General features: G+C 43.6%; 1 protein-coding gene and 1 pseudogene across 2 annotated transcripts in view; both read right to left on the bottom strand.

Annotated features, from left to right (window-relative positions):
- angpt2b (angiopoietin 2b) overlaps positions 1–7,203 on the bottom strand; it is a 217,863-nt gene extending 210,660 nt beyond the window's left edge. Inside the window, exon 1 of one of the 2 annotated variants that reach the window (XM_080211209.1) lies at positions 6,966–7,203. The gene's annotated coding sequence lies outside the window, so the exon portion shown is untranslated. The remainder of the gene's footprint in view (positions 1–6,965) is intronic. The other variant, XM_080211210.1, reaches the window with a different exon arrangement.
- On the bottom strand, positions 431–549 carry LOC145358039 (5S ribosomal RNA; annotated as a pseudogene).
- Positions 7,204–20,684: the final 13,481 nt, after the last annotated feature.

Raw genomic sequence — 20,684 nt, 5'->3', positions numbered from 1 at the left:
TCCAAAACTAAAGAAATTCTTGAATTTCAATCCAATATAAGATGAAAATTCAATACAATATAAGATTACAGATGAAAATCATAGAATTATTGAATTCCTATGGTATCGAAGGAGGCCATTTAATCCATCAAGTCTGCACCAATAACAATCCCACCCAGGCCCCACCCCTGTACCCTATATAATCCCCTGACACTCAGGGGAAATCCCATCCAGACCTGTTCCCCATTACCCCAAGTATTTACCCCACTAATCCCTCTAACCTATGCAGAATCATTGAGTCACACAGTGTGGAAAAAGGCCCTTCAGCCCAACTTGTCCATGCCACCCTTTTCTTTTTAACCACTAAGCTAGTCCCAATTGCCCTCGTTTGGCCCATAGTGCACTCTACCCATCCTACCCATGTAATTGTCTAAATGCTTGATAAGGTTATAGCTTACTGCACTTGGTATTCCCAGGCAGTCTCCAATCTAAATACTAACCAGGCCTCAGCCTGCTTAGCTTCCAAGATCAGACTAGATTGGGCATTTTCTGGCTAGTATATCCATAGGCCATGGGATATCTTGGGACACTAAGGGGTAATTGAGTATGGCCAAGCCACCTAATCTGACCTGAGTCAACTCTGAACTCGCCAGAGCGGAATGAAAAAATTCAGAAGCTTGAAAAGGTTTGGAAAGGAAAACTTATCAAATATTTGACTGAAATCACGAAAGAAACGGAAATGAAGATTCCATTTGAAATGTCAACTTTCAGCAAGAACATAGTGAACACCAGGAAAAAGAGAACCCCGGTCAACTTCAGGAATGAACGGAGTGAAATTCACTTTGGAAGGAATGAGGAAACCCACAGGGAATGATTTTACCCTTTTAATTCTAAGTGCTGAATCTGGGAGTGTTCCAGGTCTGATTCGGAAACCTATTCTCAGGCAACCCCATATGCTCGGAAAAAGAAAATGATTCTGAGTTGCGTTGCAGAAGCCTGTGGGCGGGGCTTATCGTGCCCAAAATACTGCAACTCCTATTGGAGCTTTTAACTGTGCACGCACAGTAGAAAAAAATTTGAAAAACATTTCCCTGAAACATCGCTCCCAGGGCACAAAAAGTGGATAAAGTGGCCTGGGAGCGATGGCCCCATAGATATTGACCCACCCCAACAACATAACTGAAACCCTTATCCCCACACTCCCACGCTACCCAGACTGATCACGGCCCCCTGTCCCCTTCCTCCCCATCGATCGCACGCAGAGTGGCAGCAGAACCCCCTTCCCTCCCACCAATCACCTGCAGAGTGGCAGCAGATGCACCCACCCCGCCACCGCCCCCCACCCCCAACCAGAGACCGATCTGGCCTATTCCCTCCTCTCCCCCACCAGAGAACAATCTGACTCGCCTCTCTCCCCCCTCCCCCTATCAGGGAATGATCTGTCCCACTTCTCTCCCCCCTCCCCCTATCAGAGAATGATCTGTCCCACTTCTCTCCCCCCTCCCCCTATCAGAGAATGATCTGTCCCACTTCTCTCCCCCCTCCCCCTATCAGAGAATGATCTGTCCCACTTCTCTCCCCCTGCCCCACCATCAATCTGAGTTAGAGAGCCAATGGAAGCTCTGAACTTACCTCCTCAGAAATTGGAGCGGCCAAAACAGATCTTGGTGGACCATGTCTGTTTTGAGCTGAATCTGGACAGGTGAACGCAGTGGTAAAGGGGGACATGTCAGTAAATTTGGGCGTCCAGCCCATTAAGTCAATTTAAATGCATGCAAGTACATTTAAATTGCTGTCGCTCCTGTTTTGGGTGCAGCCCCGATCGCGGCCATTTTCAGGCCTTGGTAAAGGGGGACCAGTGCGGAGGCTGGCATGGATTGTGCTACTCGCCTCATGCCTGACTTTACCAAGTTTCCGCGCCCAAAAATGGACTCAACTTGATGGTAAAAATCAGGCCTACAGTGTCTGTACAAAACAAACTGGTTGTTGACAAAGAAAAATTCAACTCAGGGAGCAAAAAGCAAATCAAAATGGAGACAACAAAGTGCTACAGTTTCAACATCAAAACTGACAACATCTACCTGAAACAACTGAAAATACTAATCCACCAAACATGAGAGGCTGAGATCAGGAAGAGTTGTTAAGCCTCCAGGCTATCTGAATTTATAAAGCCAGGGGCAGCATTTTCTGTTCCTTTTGTGGAGTGTTTTGCTATAGAGGGGGCCCATTGTTGGCTGGTGTTGGGATGAACTGTTCCCCTTTCCTGTCAGGGAGTGTCGTGTTTCTCCGCCACCAGGGAATCTGCGGCAGGGGTCACCATCGGTGGGACTGGAAAACTGCATTGGCAGAAATGGCTGGAAAATGCTGCCTGGAGACCCAAGCAGCGGGAGAAGAGTTAGCAAGTAAAGTAAGGATTTTATTGGAATTATATATGTTGGTAAAGATTTGGGAGAGCTGTAGTATAAAGGTTTTTGGCAGATCAAAGGCTAATTAGAGAAACTACCCATGGTGCGATGTGTGTAGAAGTTTCTGGAGGGAACCAATGTGGAGACAGCATCCATGTAAGACTGGACTTTGGAGATGAATATATTTCTGGATTATCAATAAAAAACATACAAGCCTCCAGATGATTTATTGAGTCACCAAACAACCTTGCAACAGAATTCATCTAGGCTATTTACTTCCCTGTTGTAAGCAAATTCCACAGACTGGTTTCTCCTGAATGTCCCACTGAAGTTACTGTGACTACATTTATGCAACCTTAGCTCTGGTCTGGTCTGCAAATGGAAACAGCTTCTCTATGTCTCCCTTATCAAACATGTCAATTGGGTACATACGGGCATACAAAATAGGTGCAGAATTAGGCCATTTGTCACCATGAGCCTGCTCTGCTATTCAATAAGTCCATGGCTGTTATGTTTTTGATTCAAGTTCCAGATTTCCATCTATCCCCGATAACATTTGATTCCCTTACCTAAGAAGAATCTATCAACATCCCTCTTAAAAATATTTAGTGATCTTGCCCCCACTGCCTTCTGAGACAAAGAGTTCCGAAGTCACTCACCCTTAGAGGAAAGATTCTCCTCATTTCTCTTCCAACTTTAAATCAGGGCTCCTTATTCCTGGACTCACCCAAAAGAGGAAACATCCCTGCCACATCCAACTCACCAATACCATTCAGCATCTTACATACTTCAATCAAAGCACCCCTCACTCTTAACCACCAGTGGAACCACCCACATTGTCTAATCTTTCCTCAGAAGGCATCCTACTCATTCCGACTATCAATCTAATAAATTTCCTCTGAACCGCCTCTAATGCATTTATATCCTTCCTTAAATAAGGAGACCACACACAGGATTTGAGACGTGATTTCACCAAAGCTCTGTGTAACTGAAGTATAAAATCCTTACATTATGTTCAATTCCTCTGTTAATAAAGGATAGCATTCCCTTAGCCTTCTTAATTACTTGTATTAAAGTGTATTAGCTTTTTATAGCTCATGCATTAGAATACCTTGATCTTTCTGTACCTTGCAGTTCTGCAGTTATTCTCCACTAAAGTATTATTCTGTTTTTTATTCTTCCTGCCAAGAGAACATCTTCAAATTTTCTCTCGTTATATCCCTGCTGCCAGATTTCCGCCCACTCAGTCAATCTATCCATATCCATCTGTAACTTCCTTATGACCTCTTCACAGCATAATTCCCTACCTCTATTTGTGGCACCTGCTTATCTAGTCCCTCAGCTAAGTCATTGATATAAATTGTAAAAGGTTGAGGCTCCTGTGGGACTTGTAACATCTTGCCACTCAGGAAAAGATCCACGTGATTATGGGCATTGAGTGTTGGAAGGCTGTTCATCAGAAGCTATTTTGAAATCCAACGTGTGTACGCTTAGCCTTACCAACAGGAGACACTGGACTACGATCAGGAACCAAATTTTTAAAAGATGGTGAGTGACACTGTGCATCTTTTTAATGTATTTCTAGTTTATGACTACCAGCCTATTAAATCATTAACATATGTTAAAAAGGCATAACACTTAGAGCCCATATCAAATTAAAAACAGCCTTACTCAACAACATGTGCAGAACACAGGGCAACTGCAGCCAAAACACAGTAAGCGCCTTCAAAATATATTCCACTAAAAAGTTAAAGAATAAAGACACTGGGGTTAAAAAAAATAATACGATGCCCTAAGCCAAAATCATTCCCTCAGCTCTTTTCAAAACACATCAGCAACCTTCCCTTTATTAAAGGTATTTGTTAAGAATTGTAGTTAAAGATTTGATTTCCACTTGTACCAGCTTCTGGCAACACATGTCCCAAACTAATTGCCCCTGTGCACTGCAAAAATTCAAGAGATTATTTAAGATCTGCGTAGAAGAGCATTTAGGAGCAAAATTTAAACAGCTGCCACAAAAATATATTCCCAATGATCTAACCAGTGCCTCAGCAACTGCAGTAAAGCAAAGTGTGCAAAATATGACTAATGAATAGAACATGACACCATGGACCAGATTTTACCAATCGGAGGCTATGTGCCGGATCCGGACGTAAAACGGATCTGAGCCTGGAATCCTTGTTCCTGCGCGCCCACACGCTTTTTGCCTTCTCCAATCTGGTTCACGCTGTGGGCGGGACTTAGCGCTGCTGGAACGATTGGAGTTCTGAACTGCACATTGTGCAGTTTGAAAAAACTGAAACAGCGCGCCCAGGGTGATGGGGGTGGGGGGAGGATGAGCCGCAATCGGACCCTCCTGGGAGGCAGATCCCCCAACCCGGCAGAACCCCACCATGGTCAGACCAGACCAACCCCCACCCCCCAGGAGGCTGGCCCACCCTCAGCAGAGCACACCTCCAACCTACCTCAATTGCTGCTGTTCCTGCACCATCCTTCTGACCTGTACTCGATATGGAGATGCCGGCGTTGGACTGGGGTAAACACAGTAAGAAGTCTCACAACACCAGGTTAAAGTCCTGTTGGAGTTTAACCTGGTGTTGAGAGACTTCTTACTGCACTTGTTGGAGAGCCGGCAGCACCTTCCTGGCCTTCTGCTGGTGTCTGCCGGAGGAGGGGGGGTGGACTCAGATGGATCTCTGGTTGGGGTTAGGGGGGGTGGTGTGTGGTAGAGATTCTCCCATACTCCCCCCAGTCCTCCAATCTTTGGTAAAAATCGTGCCCTGTGGATACTTTGATATGACTAACTGATATAAGTTTGCATCATAGTTTTTTTTCCCCATTCTTTCAGGAAAAAATAAGACTCTGCTGTTCAATGAGTATGACAATGGCAAAAATTGTGTTTTTTTTCCTCTGTTCCAATGCTTTTGTTTGGATTGATTGTTAACAAAAGTAATATTGCCCATGTGAAGACTCCCAATAACGTATATGCAGCAATGGTCTGCAAGGAAGCTGACACGGTGACACTGCACCTTCCTTTCAGCTTGACAGCAAGCCTGAATTTTAATGTTAAGTATGTGGGACATTCCTCCACCCTTCCCCCAACCCTCCAGCCCCAATTGCGAACCACAATGGCCCAGGGAATCAGCAGTCAGTGGTTTTGCCCTGATTGCCAAACCCTCTGCGGCCCTCCCAGGCCGCGCTGCCGGACCCAATTGGGGCCCCAGCCAGAGTGAGCGGGAACCCGACACATTAAAGAAAAACATACATTTAGATATATTTAGTCAGCTTTCAGCCCGATTTAAGTGCCCCTCGCTATTCACCAGGCGAGCTTTAGTACAGGTCCCTGACAAACAATGACCTGACGTGTTGGACAATGAGGGTTGAAGAAGAACCACCAACCCCTCAACACTGAGAGGCATTCCCCCTCCCCCCCACCATCCAGGCAAGAGATTTATCTGGCCTGACAGCCCCCCACCACTCAAAATATCCCCCCCTCCCACTCAGGCCCCCTCCCCAAGCAGGTTGTTGACTTTGAATAGAATATCATCTATCAGGCGGGAGAATGTACTAGTGCAAACACTTAGGGAACAACCTTACCGGCCGTTCACCCCATGCTCCTGTTGCCGTGAGATCAGAGAATTTGACTGTTGGCCAAATCTCCGTTCACTGCAGCAGGATGGGAAATTCCCACCGGCGTGAACCCCCAAAACGTTCTGGCCTTGGTCCCAATTCAGGAAAATCATAGCTCTGATATTTTAATTCAAGATGTGGAGATGCCAGCTTTGGACTGGGGTAAACACAGTAAAACGTCTCACAACACCAGGTTAAAGTCCAACAGGTTTATTTGGTAGCAAGAGCCACGAGCTTTCGGAGCGCTGCTCCCTCGTCAGGTAAGTGGGAGTTCCCTGTTTGTGAACAGAACTCCCACTTAGCTGATGAAGGGGCAGTGCTCCGAAAGCTAGTGGCTTTTGCTACCAAATAAACCTGTTGGACTTTAGCCTGGTTTTGTGAGGCTTCTTATTGTTTTAATTCAACTCATATGAAAAGCAAAATGCAAATTAAAAAAAAACAAAATATTTAGCATGAATAACACATTCAAAATTATCATTATAATGAATATTTTTTGACCAAATTACAGAGCATTAAATATAAAGATTAAAAATATGTTATCATGCAAAATGAAGCAATTATTGCTTAAAGCTATTGCTCAAGGACACCAATGTAATTGATTATTTAAATACTTCTAAGAGTTTTGACCCCTTGAATTTCTCTTCCAGATTTCAGAAGCATTAATTTTTCAATGGAGCAAAGTCAAATGATAAAAACTAGACAATTGAAATGTGCTTGTCCAGGCAGTGATAAACATGTTATGTAACACAACAAGGCAGCTTAAAGAATCAAAATTAATTTCCATGCACAAGCCCTCACTATTTTTGATCTTAATCCTTCTTAATGAGTCTCACTTCTAATTGTTCTTCAACTATTTTCCTCAGAATTGTTTGCATGCATCGCTAAAACAGCCAGAGAGAAAGGAAATGATCGAGGCAAATGCACGCTTCTGATACATCGTGGAACACTTACCTTACCGTGCTTCAGTGTCCAGCTGTTCAAAAGCTTCCTTCACAGTGAAAAAGTTTAAAATGTTATGCTCAAGTTTCAAGCATTGCTTTTTATCTGTGGCTTTGCTTCTTCATCCAGCTGAAGCAGCTCTGTAGATGTTCATGTATGTTGAATATTAGTCTAAATGTAGAGTAAGGACCTATTTATTTTTAAAATAACCTTGTGCAAAGCACTGGATGAGCAGAATGAAATGAGCTTGTTTTGAACCGAGAAATCAGAGTAAATTGCACAGATTTCCGTACATGACTTCAAGTAACGCTTCCTGAATGCTTGCCAAAGCATTCTTTTTTTTTTGAGAACAGCCAGAAACATTGTTTATCTAAGAGGAAAGAGGTCTGCAAGTAAGTCAAATGTATGATAGTTCTTCAAAAGCTATTGGATGTGTATGTCCAATAAACAAAATGTGCCTTTTAGATATTGTGAGAAAAATATGTTTCACAATTTTCACACTTGTGTTACTTGCAGTGTGTAATAACATCCTCCTGCAAATTCACAGTAAGTTCATTAACTTCACAACCCTTTTTATGACTGCAATGCTTCTGGACCGAGTATTCAAGTAATGCAATTCATAAAGGGCCACATTGTCTATTCAGTTGATGCAAAAGACAAAAGAGAGAAGTCAAGGAGCAAGGAAACGAACACCATGGATATATCATATTGTTGAACTGGTTGCAGAGCGTCTTTGGTATCAGTAAGTGGGGGATGTAATTTTGACATCATTCAGGTAAAGAATGGCGAACATCGGAACATGGTTTCTAAAGACGATATAGGAAAAGATACCAACAAAGTATGTACAATGCAAGAGTTTCCTCTGGATGCCCCGTTTTCCTTCCACAGTCCAAAGATGCGCAGGTTAGGTGAATTGGCCATGCTAAATTCTCCCTCAGTGTCCCCGAACAGGCACCAGAGTGTTGTGACTTGGGGATTTTTCACAGTAGCTTAATTGCAATGTGAATGTAAGCCTACTTGTGGCTAATAAATAAACTTTTAATCCTTCACATTATCAACAAACCAAGATTTATAAAAAGAGGTGCAGACCCAATTGCCTAATCGAAACTCATGTACTTTAAGTCACATAAGACAGAAAAACAGTAAAGGACATAATTTTACTCCAGTGGAGCTAATGTTATATTCCTCTGAGCCACTTACATCAGTATGTCAAAGAACAGGGATTTCGATTTATCCTCATCCTCCTTCAGATAACACATATTTAGTTTTTGACTGCTGCAATATAGTGACTGATGGCCTGGCTTCCAAATCAATGAGAAGATATACAACTTAACTGGTTAACTGATTTTAAATGTACAAACTTGCCCTTAAGTGCCAAGTATGTGGAAAGTGCACAAGTCTAACAGCGCTGAGAAACAATTTTAAATTCAATACAGACCTACTTCTGCCGCTGAAGATATTGAAGACACATGTTGCTTTGGCTCCTGAGCTCGGCAGCCTTCCGCGCATCAATGGATGAATAGGTGATTTTGAACCAATGCATAATTTTCAGCTGAGGGCAGTGTCTCAGCAAATTCCCATGAGAAGTGGTTCATTTATAAATAGAAATTAAGATTAAAAAGAAAGAGTGGCTCAGTTAAGAAGGAGCTGTTCAGTTGAATAGCAGGAAGTGCCTAGTTCAACTCATGGAAGGGCATCATGGGAAGGGAAGATAGTTCAGCTATCAGCCAACAAATACGTGGAGATATGTAAACCAATGAGCCAAGGCTTCAATCTTCACTAGACTAGTAACCTCTTCAGCAATGCTGCTAACAGGCAACAAGCAGATGCTAAGACAGGGATTGGGGGAGTTTTCCTGTCCCGCCCACCACAGGAATCATAGTGGGTGGTGAGACAAGCCATGCAAAGCTGACCTCGGGCAGGAGTTTCTAGTTTTGGGATAAGTACGACCAGAAAACTCTGCCCAGGGTGTGATAACTGCCATGAATTCCATAGGGGCTCTCTACTTGATTTCCCTGTGGGGCTCATTGAGTATAATTCCCTTGGTTATAGACAATGGCTTGCCCAAGTGGAACTTGATGCTTGAGCCCTTTATTATAAGGCAGAAACCAGGAGGGTCTGCAGAACTGTTGTCGTGTATGTACTCCACAGAGTCGTGACTTTATTTTGTCTTTTGCAATAAATAACATTCCTTTCCAGTTGGGTTTCCTGAGTTATTACACAAGGCAAATATCAGAAGCCAAGTTGTCCTCAACAATGACTGAGATCTAACAGTCAGTTCCACCTTTGAACCCACACCTCTCTCTCCCACAAGGTGGACAATATCCTGGGGGAATGCAAAAAATACTTGGCAATGTAGGACGGTTTTAAAGCCATCAACAAAGAAGCAAATAAAAAGAAGTGGCTTTACTTAGAGGCAAGATATTACCCATCAAAGGTAATCTGCACTAAACAACTTGATTCTCTAACAGAAGGCCATAAAGTTATATCAATAAAAGCCTAGGGAACGTTCTGTGCTTTTCTTCTCTGTTGGAGTGCAATGCATTGTGCAGTTTATTTTGGGAGAAAGAAAAGGAAAAAACAGAGGCTTAAAAATTTGGCTCCGTGGTGGCCATATTTCTAGCGCAATGGGTGTGATTTCCCATCCAAAATGGTATCAGTGCTGTGAAAGCACCCTTTTGGTGTGGACCACCTATGTGACATTATTTTGAATAGACCAGTAGTGCAATATGGACTTACATCAAGTTTTGGCTGCAAGTAATAACCAGTTATGCCTGTTATACAATGAGATTGTATAAAAGGTGTGACATCTTAAGTCAAATTGGTCACGATTGAGTTTGCTAGCTTGATCTTTGGGGCAACAGAACGAGCGAGTGAAAAATAGCAATGATCAATTCACCTCTGCAAGGAAGCATATATACAGGAAGCAGGATGAAATATCTGGTGTGCTGCATTCCTAAGACAGGAAATGGGCAATAAAAATGCCTATAATTGTAAGAGATCAGGAAATATTCCAGTGATATCGGTATAATGATTATCAAGGCACTGAGGGGAAGAATCTCGTTAAGGAAATCTTGAAACTTCTTCTGTTTTCATAGTTCAGCATTGAAGTTAGTGGAGAAGGGACAGGTAAAAGGGTAGGCCTGCAGTTACAGAGCGGGGAGGTACAAAGGGCTCATGGAGCTATTTGTACACCAGCAGCGATTGTGGGATGAAGGGGAGGTGGAATGTGGGGAGGAGGAGTAGCTATCAGCTTTCTGCCATCTTCAATGATTTCCAACTGTGGGTCATGGCCTCACTTATGATCACTCCAATGATTGTGAACACTCACCTTCCTGTGGTGAGGACATGGAGTCCTGCCTGCCCTCAGCCCCCCACGCATCCATCATGACCCCATCCCTCCCTGACCTGTACTACCTGTCGCAGTCAGAATACTCCTCCAGTTATCTGTCTGATTTGTTATGTTCTTTTAAAGGTTGACCAGTGATGGCTTCCTTCAAATTCGACCATATTCAAAAACATAATTTTGCAGTGTGCTGTTGGCAAAATATTTCTTAAAAATATGTCTTTGCAGTCATCTAATCACACATAGCAACACAATGTGGAACTTCATGGAGACCACCAGAAGAATTATTATTCCACATTACAAGCTCAGTGACTTGTTTTATTACCTATGATTCTATTCCTGGGCTAAAGGGATCAAGATATATCGTGGGGGCAGGGGAGGGGGGGAAATAGGAGGGGTAAGGGGGAAATCAAGATGTAGAATTTGATCATCAGCCATGATCGAAATGAATGGCAGAACAGTTTTGTAGTGCCGAATGGCCTATTCCTGCTTCTAGTTTTTAAATGTAACACCTCATTTTTTTATTTGCAGAGGTGAGATCCAAAAAGGAAAAGCCTGCCAATTTCTTTTAATAGAGTGCTTGGTCAATTCCATCCATCTTCATGGCTTTAATCTCTTCCTTTTATGGGATGTGAGCTTCACTCGCAAGGTCAGCATTTACCGTCCATCCCAACTGGCCCTGGAGAAGGTGGTAGTGAACCGCCTCCTTGAACCGCTGCCAACTATCTGATGTGGGTACACCTGCTAGGCAGGAACATCCAGAAGTTTGATCGAGTATCAGTGAAGGAATGGTCATATGATTACAAAGGTAGAGTGTGACTTGGAGTGGAACTGCAATGGTGGTTTTCCTAAGTACCTATTGCTCTTATTCTTCCAATTGGTGGATGTTGTGGGTTTGGAAATTGCCTTTGAAGGATCCTTGGCAGCTGTACATTCAATCTGACTGTGCTATTTATGGAACAGTTTTAGGCTTATCATTTTTGTAATCTTGGAGTGTGAGTGCAGCAGATTGATGATACATTAGGAGATAGCTTCCTGTGTGTAACGATTGATACAAAGAAGGCCTTGCTACACATTGTCATACAGGTGGAGATGTGCATGTCCAAACATTCAAGGGTGTACACACTGAAGGGACAGGGGAGAAGAATAAGAACAATATTCTCTTATGCTGTGATGATCTTTAACCCAGACCAGCATAGCAAGGAATACCTTAATTTCATAGAACATTACAGCACAGCACAGTACAGGCCCTTCGGCCCTCAATGTTGTGCCAAGCTATGTCCAATCCCAAGATCAAGCTATCCCCTCCATGTGCCTGTCCAATAACTGCTTGAAAGTTCCTGAAGTGTTCGACTCCACTATCACAGCAGGCAGTCTATTCCACACCCCAACCACTCAGTGAAGAACCTACCTCAGACATCCCTCTTATCTCCCCCACCATGAACTTTATAGTTATGCCCCCTAGTAACAGCTTCCAGGCTGGCTCCCTAAATTCCTGTTTAAATCCCCATCCCTTCTCCTTCTTACATTGTTGGTACCAATGTGCACCACGACCTGTAACTGATCCTCCTTCCCCTTAAGGATCTTGAAAACACAGTCTGAGACATCACAGACTCTTGCATCCGGGAGGCAACATCCGTGAGTCTCTTTTGCTGCCCCAGAACCTCCTATCTGTCCCTCTAACCATCGTGTCCCCAATTACTATTGCTCTCCTCCCTTCCCTTCTGAGGCACAGGGATGGGCATAGTGCTCGAAGTCCGGTCACCACTGGTAGGTCACCCCCCTCAACAGTATCCAACACAGAATATTTGTTGCTAAGGGGAACAGCCACAGGGCATCCCCACACTGGCTGCTTCCTCCCAGCCCCTCTCACTGTCACCCATCTATTTTCATTTTTCAGAGTCTCCAAATCCCTGAAGCTTTTATCTATGATCACCTCTGCCTCCCAAATGATGTGAAGTTCATCCAGCTCCAACTCCAGTTCCCTAACTCGGTTTTTAAGGAGCTGGAGATGGGTGCACTTCCCACAGGTGAAATCAGCAGGGACACTAATAGCATCCCTCACCTCAAACATCCTGCAGGAGGAACATTGCACTGCTTTCACCGCCATTCCCTCTAGATAAAAAGAAAGAAAGGTCTTGCCTGATATTTCCTCACCCCCTTAGATTAGAGGAATAAGTGAAAAAAAAACTTACCTGCTCTCACTCCAAGCCTTTTTTTAAGGTTGGGGGGGGGGGGGGGGGGGGGAGGATGGGAGACTCTAGAATTGTAGAGTCTCAAGTTTCCTCCCCATTCAAATTTATTAGGGAAAAGAGAAAAACCTTCCCAGGTATCACTGGGGCCTACTTCCAGTTTACACTCTCAGTTTAGAAAAAAAACTCCAAAAAAAGTCAAGTAAAAATCCCTCTTTCCTACAAGCTCTGTGCACTGAGTCTGTACTCCAACTGCTCCTCAGGAAACAATGAGGTTGAACACTCTAAGGTAAGCCCCTTTTAAAGGGAAAAAAAAAACCTTCCCAGGTGTCACTGGGGCCCACACTCACAGTTTAGAAAAAAAAACTCTGAAAAAAGTAAGGTAAAAATCCTTCTTACTTACAAGCTCTCTGCACTGAATCTCCACTGCAACTGCTCCTCTAGAGGCAATGAGGTCAAACCCTCTAAGGTAAGTACATTTCAAAGGGGAAACAAAAACTTCCCAGGTGTCATTGGGGCCTACTTCCAGTTTTACACGCCCAGTTTAGAAAAAAAAACCTCTGAAAAAAGTAAGGTAAAAATCCCTTTTACCTACAAGCTCTCTGCACTGAATCTCCACTGCAACTGCTCCTCTGGAAACAATGAATCAAAGGAATCTACTTGTTTTCCAGAATGTTTGAAAAAAGGCTTTGAAAAGTTGGCAAAAAATGTAAAGGGAATCAATTATAAACCAGAATTTTTGACAATAATATGAATATTGGTCAATATGACCTGGCCACCCATGACCTAGAAGCAATACCAATAAGAAAGAAGTTAACAAAAAAGCCATGCTATTGATAGACACGAAGAAGAGGCCCATGCAAAGGAGCTGGAGGAGGAAAGCGATCGGGTTACAGTTGCAGACAGTGCCCACGTGCTGGCGCACAGATTGTACTGGAGGCACATGGAGCCAGAGAATGGTGTATTTAGCATCAACGAGAAGCCTTTTTGGGAGTCTCCCAGCCCCCCTTCCATGACGTAACCTGCTTCCTGCCCAGTGAGGGGGAAACCAGATTAGTATATTTAAAGGTTAATTTAACTATGCTCAGTCAGTTACCAGCTGGACCCTCCCTGCTCCCGGGATTCCTCGACCCTCAGGCGCAGCGGGAACCTGGCACGAATCACTGCTGGCATCCACAAACGGAGAGTAGGAGAGCGACCTTATCAATGGGGCGAGCTGGTAAGATCACATGAGAGCCGAAAAGCCAGGGTCATGCTCAATTCCTCACCTCTCGCAATCTGATCGACACCGGATATACATCATGATCAGCCTGGCATTCATTCCTGGGGAAAGGCTGATTTGATTTGATTTGATTAATTATTGTCACATGTATTAACATACCGTAAAAAGTATTGTTTCTTGCGTGCGATACAGATAAAACATATCATTCATAGAGAAGGAAAGGAGACAGTGCAGAAGGTAACGTTACAATCATAGATAGGGTGTAGAGAAATATCAACTTAATGCAAGGCAGGTCCATTCAAAAGTCTGACAGCAGCAGGGAAGAAACTGTTCTTGAGTCGGTTGGTATGTGACCACAAATTTTTGTATCTTTTTCCCAATGGAAGTAGGTGGAGGTCCAGGGTGCGTGGAGTCTTTAATTATGCTGGCTGCTTTGTCGAGGCAGTAGCAAGTGTAGATAGAGTTAATGGATGGGAGGCTGGTTTGCGTGATGGATTGGGCTACATTCACAACCTTTTGTAATTTCTTGCGGTCTTGGGCAGAGCAGGAGCCCATACCAAGCTGTGATACAACCAGAAAGAATGCTTTCTGTGGTGCAGCTGTAAACGTTGGTGAGAGTCGTAGCTGACATGCCAAGTTTCCTTAGTTTTCTGAGAAAGTAGAGGCATTGGTGGGCTTTCTTAACTATAGTGTCGGCATAGGGGGACCAGGACAGGTTGTTGGTGATCTGGACACCAAAATACTTGAAGCTCTCAACCCTTTCTACTTTGTCCCCATTGATGTAGACAGGGGCATGTTCTCCTCTATACGCCCTGAAATCGATGACAAGCTCCTCCATTTTATTGACGTTGAGAAAGCGATTATTGCTGCCTCACGAGTTCACCAGATTCTCTATCTCATTCCTGTACCCTGAATAATTCTCTAAATAGGCTGAATAATGTATTTAAATTTATTTTAATCAGAACTTATGTTGATTTAATGAGCCCGGGATGAAATCGTCTGGGCTCGCTTGCCCCTGTGGCTTTGCTGTGAGAGGTTCTCTCTGGCAAGGATCATAGCCAGTCTCCAACAATGAGGACTAATTGTGATGGCCTCATCGGTAGAACTGGGGGCCATTGAGACCAACGGGGGAGGAGGAGGAGAAGGAGAAGGAGAGGGTGTGTGCCTTTGTCAGTGCTAACCTGGCACCCTGGCTGTGCCAGCCTGTCACCACCCACTGAGCAGCAGGCAGTGCCAAGAGTGTGGGGAAGGCGGCATGAAGTGGTTGGAGAATGAAGGGAGGCCAACTGTGGGGCCCCAATACCAGTGATTTATGTTCAGAGTTGGGAAGAGATCAGGCACTATCTATGCAGGGCGATCAACGAAGGGGCAGTCCTGATATCTGTGGGGAGAGAGGGGGTCTTCAATTTCACTTTAAGGTCGGGGCGCCCTTTAAAATCAGCGCCCAATCTCTGTGGTGCCAGGCTTGCTAATGTGTTTAACCCCCTCTCTAAAATGACTAAATGTGAGCAGGTCACAATTCGATTTGCGCTGGCATTGGACCAATTTTCTCACCCAAAATGATATTTAATCATTTTCTAGATAAATTCCTCCCAAAGAAACAGCAGACAAAGACAAAGAGAAGAAGCACAGAATTATTGTGAGCAGAAGAAGCACATCATCCTCAGGAAGACGGTGATTTTGTTTCTGTTTGGTACAAACGGAGATCGGAGACCTTGTGGACAATGCATGAGCTGGCTAAAAATGTCTAAAAGTTGTGTGAACATCTTGGAGATACTGCTGGATATTGGCCCTCGAGTGGCCGAACTGTGAACTGCAGCATATTTGAAAAGGAACCCTGGACAGTTACACCATCAGGAATGGTGTGACCCCGAGAGAGAAAGTGTTCATATGTATGTTCCTTGCTGATGTTATTCGTCCCAGTGAAACTCAAAGATGAGAGCTATAGCCAGATATGAAACATGACCTCCCCTGCGAATAAAGAAGATATGAAAATATGAGGTTACACAATTTTGTGTGGCTATGACATATTTCTCATTGTGTAAGACATATCTTAGCTGTCTTAACTATTTAAAGTGAAATGTACCTTTTCATTTGAAGTATTATTTACCTGTTAATACATGGTTAATTTGTGCTGGTTCTGATCCATGTTGGAGTAAGAATTACAGAAATGGAATACTGTTGGCAGCTTCTCCATGGGGGTGAATTTCGTAAATTTTGGGTTTATGGTTCCCCCATGAGGATAACAATAAAACACCAGGAGATATCTCTGAAGTGAATTCTCTCAGTGATACTTTGCACTGATGGAATCTCAACCTATTGACAATATAGTTACTATATTGGGTTAGCACTGCTTCCTCACAGCACCAGGAACCCAGGTTCGATTCCAGGCTTGGGTCACTCACTGCCTGTGTGCACTTTGCACATTTGCCCCCGTGTCGGTGTGGGTTTCCTCCCACAGTCCAAAGATGTGTGGGTTTGGTGGATTGGCCATGCTTAAATTGCCCCTTGCTGTTAGGGGCACTAGCCAGGGTAAATGCATGGGGTTATGGGCATAGGGCCTGGGTGGGTTTGTGGTTGGTGCAGATTTGATGAGCCGAATAGCCTCTTCCTGCACAGTAGGAGTCTATGATTTTATCAATGTGTGGCTTCTGGGGATTAATAATGAATATTTTGCTCTTCAGAACACTGGTGGATTTACCCTCAGGAGGGTAAAAAATTAAAAATTATCATCATCATGCTGCTTTTAGTTTTGATTCTCTGCAAAAGAAAAGCCACAATAGGTCACTCAGCAACACGTGGATTTTCACATCAAATATCTGAGTATTTTTCAAATAGGGTGAAAAGCCTGTCGTTAGACACAGTTAATTTGGTCATTAATCATTTTGAAATTAAGGTCCAGGATTCAGTGATTCTTTTGTATTTAAAAGACTGGTGGCCTATTATTTTTTTCCCAGGCGGCAGATGATTATAGGTAAGCTCAAATATTATGTTTTTTGAATTGCCTTCCTGAAGTTTATCTCAAAAACCCATTACAATCCAGTTGTCTCTGGAGTAATTTATAAAAACATAAGTCAGACATGCACCTGAGGAGATTAATAGCTCAGATTAGAATCTCTCTGCCCAAATCTTCGATTTCAGATACGATTTAGTAGGTAAATATACATGAGATATTTTGCATTGCAACCGCTATTTATTGTTGCATAAGGATTTCAGAATGTTCTAAAATAACATTTCCTTTAATAGCAAGCAGCTGCCTTTAAGAGCTGTTGCTTCACTGGCTTTGGCTATTCATAAGATTCCTGCAGAATGTTATTGACATTGATTGTTGCGCTATTTGGGCTACAAAATTAAGGCTATAGTTTCATCATATCTCTCAAATCCAATCTCCATCTGCCACCTTTATCTTTCAATGGCTTAACTCATAATCTTCCACTGAGGGAGGTGGCAGCGTGATGTTACTGTCACCAGTCAAGCAATCCAGAGGCCCAGGGTAATGCTCTGGGGACTGTAGGTTCGAATCCCAACACAGCAGCTGATGGAATTTAAAGTCAGTTAATAAATCTGGAATTAAAAGCTAGTCTCAGTAACCATGAACACAAAACCATTTTCAATTGTCAGAAAAGCTCCATCCAGTTCACCACAGCTACTTTAGGGAAGGAAATATGGTTCACAATGTTGCCTCACAGTGCCAAGGACCCGGGTTCAATTCCTGGCTGGGGATACTGTCTGTGTGAAGTCTGCATGTTCTCCCTGTGTCTGCATGGGCTTCCTCCGAGTACTCTGGTTTCATCCCATAATCTGAAAGATGTGCTGGTTAGGTGCATTGGTATACAAAATTTTCCCTAAGTACTTGTACACGCACCAGAGTGTGGCGACTGGGGTAACTTCATTGCAGAATTAATGTAAGCCTACATATGACACTCACATGCCGCTGTCAATATTAACAGGGACGAAGTAGAAAGAGTCAAGAGCTTCATGTTTCTAGGTGTTCAGATCACCAACAACCTGTCCTGGTCCCCCCAGTGCCGACACTATAATTAAGAAAGCCCACCAACAACTCTACTTTCTCAGAATACTACGGAAATTTGGCATGTCAGCTACGACTCTCACCAACGTTTTCAGATGCACCATAGAAAGCATTCTTTCTAGTTGTATCACAGTTTGGTATGGCTCCTGCTCTGCCCAAGACTGCTAAGGAACTACAAAATGTCATAAATGTAGCCCAATCCATCACACAAACCAATCTCCCATCCATTGTCTACACTTCCTGCTGCCTCAGCAAAGCAGCCAGCATAATTAAGAAATCACTCACCCTGGACATTCTCTTTACCACCTTCTTCCATCGGGAAAAAGATACAAAAATCTGAGGTCACATATCATCCGCCTCAAGAACAGCTCCTTCCCTGCTGCTGTCAGACTTCTGAATGAACCTACCTTGCATTAAGTTGATCTTTCTCTACACCATAGCTATGACGGTAACACTACATTCTGCATTACATTTGTTTCCTTCTTTATGCACGATATGTTTTGTCTTTATTGCATGCAAGAAACAATACTTTTCACTGTATATTAATACAGGTGACAGTAATAATTCAAATCAAATCAAATAAACTTTAAACTTTAAAAAAGGAGGTCCAGGCTAATGTGCTGGAGACAGTAGGTTTGAATCCCACCACAACAGCTGATGGAATTTGAACTTAGTTACTAAATCTGGAATTAAAAACCTAATCTTGCTAGTGACCATGAAACTATTGTTGATTGGCAAAAAATCCCTATCTGGTTCACACCTGTCCTTTAGGGAAGGAAATCTGTCGTCCTTACCTGGTCTGGCCTACATGTGACTCCAGGGACACAGCAATATGGTTGGCTCTGAAATGACTTACAAGCCACTCAATTGTATTAAACCATCGAAACAAGTCTACAAAAAGGAAGGAAAGCAGATGGAGAACCTGGCATCAACTTAGGTATGGAAATCTTGAAAAAAATCTTTTGGAAAATCTCAGCAGGCCTGAAAGCATCTGTGGAGAGAGAATAGAAAAGGACAATTCTGACTCAGAATGTTGGCTCTATTCTCTCTTCACAGCTGCCGTCAAACCTGATGAGAATTCCAGCATTTTTCTGTTTTTGTTTCGGATTCCAGCATTCGCAATATGTAGCCTTTATATAGCCACAAATCCAGGACCGTCAATCCTGCAACCTCCTCCTTACTAACCTCTGAGGGTTTGTGCCAAAATTGAGACAAATGTCCCACTGACTAGTCAAGCAACAACTGAATAGCCAAACTCATGGGATCATACCTTACAGAAAATGTCCCACACACCAACTCCCAGACTCCAGAGATGCTGTCAGACCTGCTGAGACTTTCCAGCATTTTCTGGTTTTGTTTCAGATTCCAGCATCCACAGTGATTTGCTTTTACCAATAACATCATCATCCTTGGATATAACCTGTTCCACCAACTAGTGGTGGTACAGTGTTAAGCAGTTGGGAAGGAGTTCTCAACATCAACGCTGGATCACATCACTGATGTTCCATATCATCAGGTCAAACAAAGGCCAAGACAGATCCTGTTGATTACCACCACATACCTCACTCCCTCACCACCCATATACCAACTCAGCTGAAGAATCAGTTCTCCTCCACGTTGGAGGAAGCACTCTCAGTGCCTAGGGCAGAGAATGTACTCTGGGTAGGGGACTGCAATGGCCCTCACCAAGAGAAGCTCGGTAGCACCACAATTGACCAAGCTTTCTGAGTCCTAAAGGAGAAAACTCCAAGACTGATCTGTGGCAGGTGGCGAGGGAACCATCAGGAGAAAAAAAACCTACTTGAAAAAACCTCCATCCTCACAAACCTACCTGTCACAGATGCATCTGTCCAAGACAGTATTGGTATGAGTGAACACTACACAGTCCCTATGGGGGAGGAATCCCATCTTAACATTGAGGAAACCCTATATCGTGCTGAGTAGCCCTACCACCTAAATTGGATAGATTTTGACATATGTAACAACTTAAAACTGGGGCATCCATTCAGCTCTATAGACCATTAGTAGCAGCAGTATTCAACCCAATCTGAAACCTAATGGCCCGGCATATCTCCCATTCTACCATAAAAAAGAACAATAAAGAACAAAGACAAGTACAGTACAGGAACAGGCCCTTTGGCCCTCCAAGCACTTTCCCCATCATGTTGCCCTAACTAAACTAAAAACACCTTTTGCCCTTACCTCAATCTTTATTCCTCTATTCCCTCCCTATTCATGTACCCATTCAGGTGCCTCTTATATGTTACTAATGTACCTGCTTCCACCACTTCCTCTGGCAGCGCATTCCAGGCACCCACCACTTACTATCAAATCGGGAGGGGTTAATCCTGACTTAATGCAGAGTGCAGGCGGTCATGCTAACACCACGCATCCTTAAAACAAATGTAAACCTGTTGAAGATTCAAGAAAGGACTATGTGCATGCCAAACAGTGAAAGCAGCATGCAACTGACAGAACTAAGGACTGCTATGGATCAGATCTGAGTTCTGCAGGGCTGTCACATTTAGTTGTGAATGGGGCAGTCCGGCACAACACTGTAAAGGCTGAGGCTGAAGCATTTGCAATGACCTTCAGCCAGAAGTGCCAAGTGACTGACCAATCTCGGCCTTCTCTGGAGATCCCCAGCATCACAGACGTCAGTCTGCAGTCAATTCGATTCATTCCACTTGAGACCAAGGAACCGCTGAAGGCACTGAATACTGAAAGGGCTATGGGCCCTGACAACATTCCAGCAATAGTACTGAAGGCTTGTGCCCAGAACTAGTTGTCCCAGTACAGCTACAACATGGGCATCTATCCGGCAATGTGGAAAACTGCCCAGGAATGCCCTGTCCACAAAAAACAGGACACATGCAACCCAGCCAACTACCAACCCATCAACCTACCTTACATTATCAGTAAAGCGATGGAAGATGTTGTC

This window comes from Carcharhinus amblyrhynchos, chromosome 24 (genome assembly GCF_965287045.1).
Source record: "Carcharhinus amblyrhynchos chromosome 24, sCarAmb.v2.hapA, whole genome shotgun sequence".
NCBI lineage: Eukaryota > Metazoa > Chordata > Chondrichthyes > Carcharhiniformes > Carcharhinidae > Carcharhinus > Carcharhinus amblyrhynchos.
The sequence above is the reverse complement of the archived record's forward strand: the minus strand, read 5'-3'. Positions and strand labels throughout refer to the sequence as shown.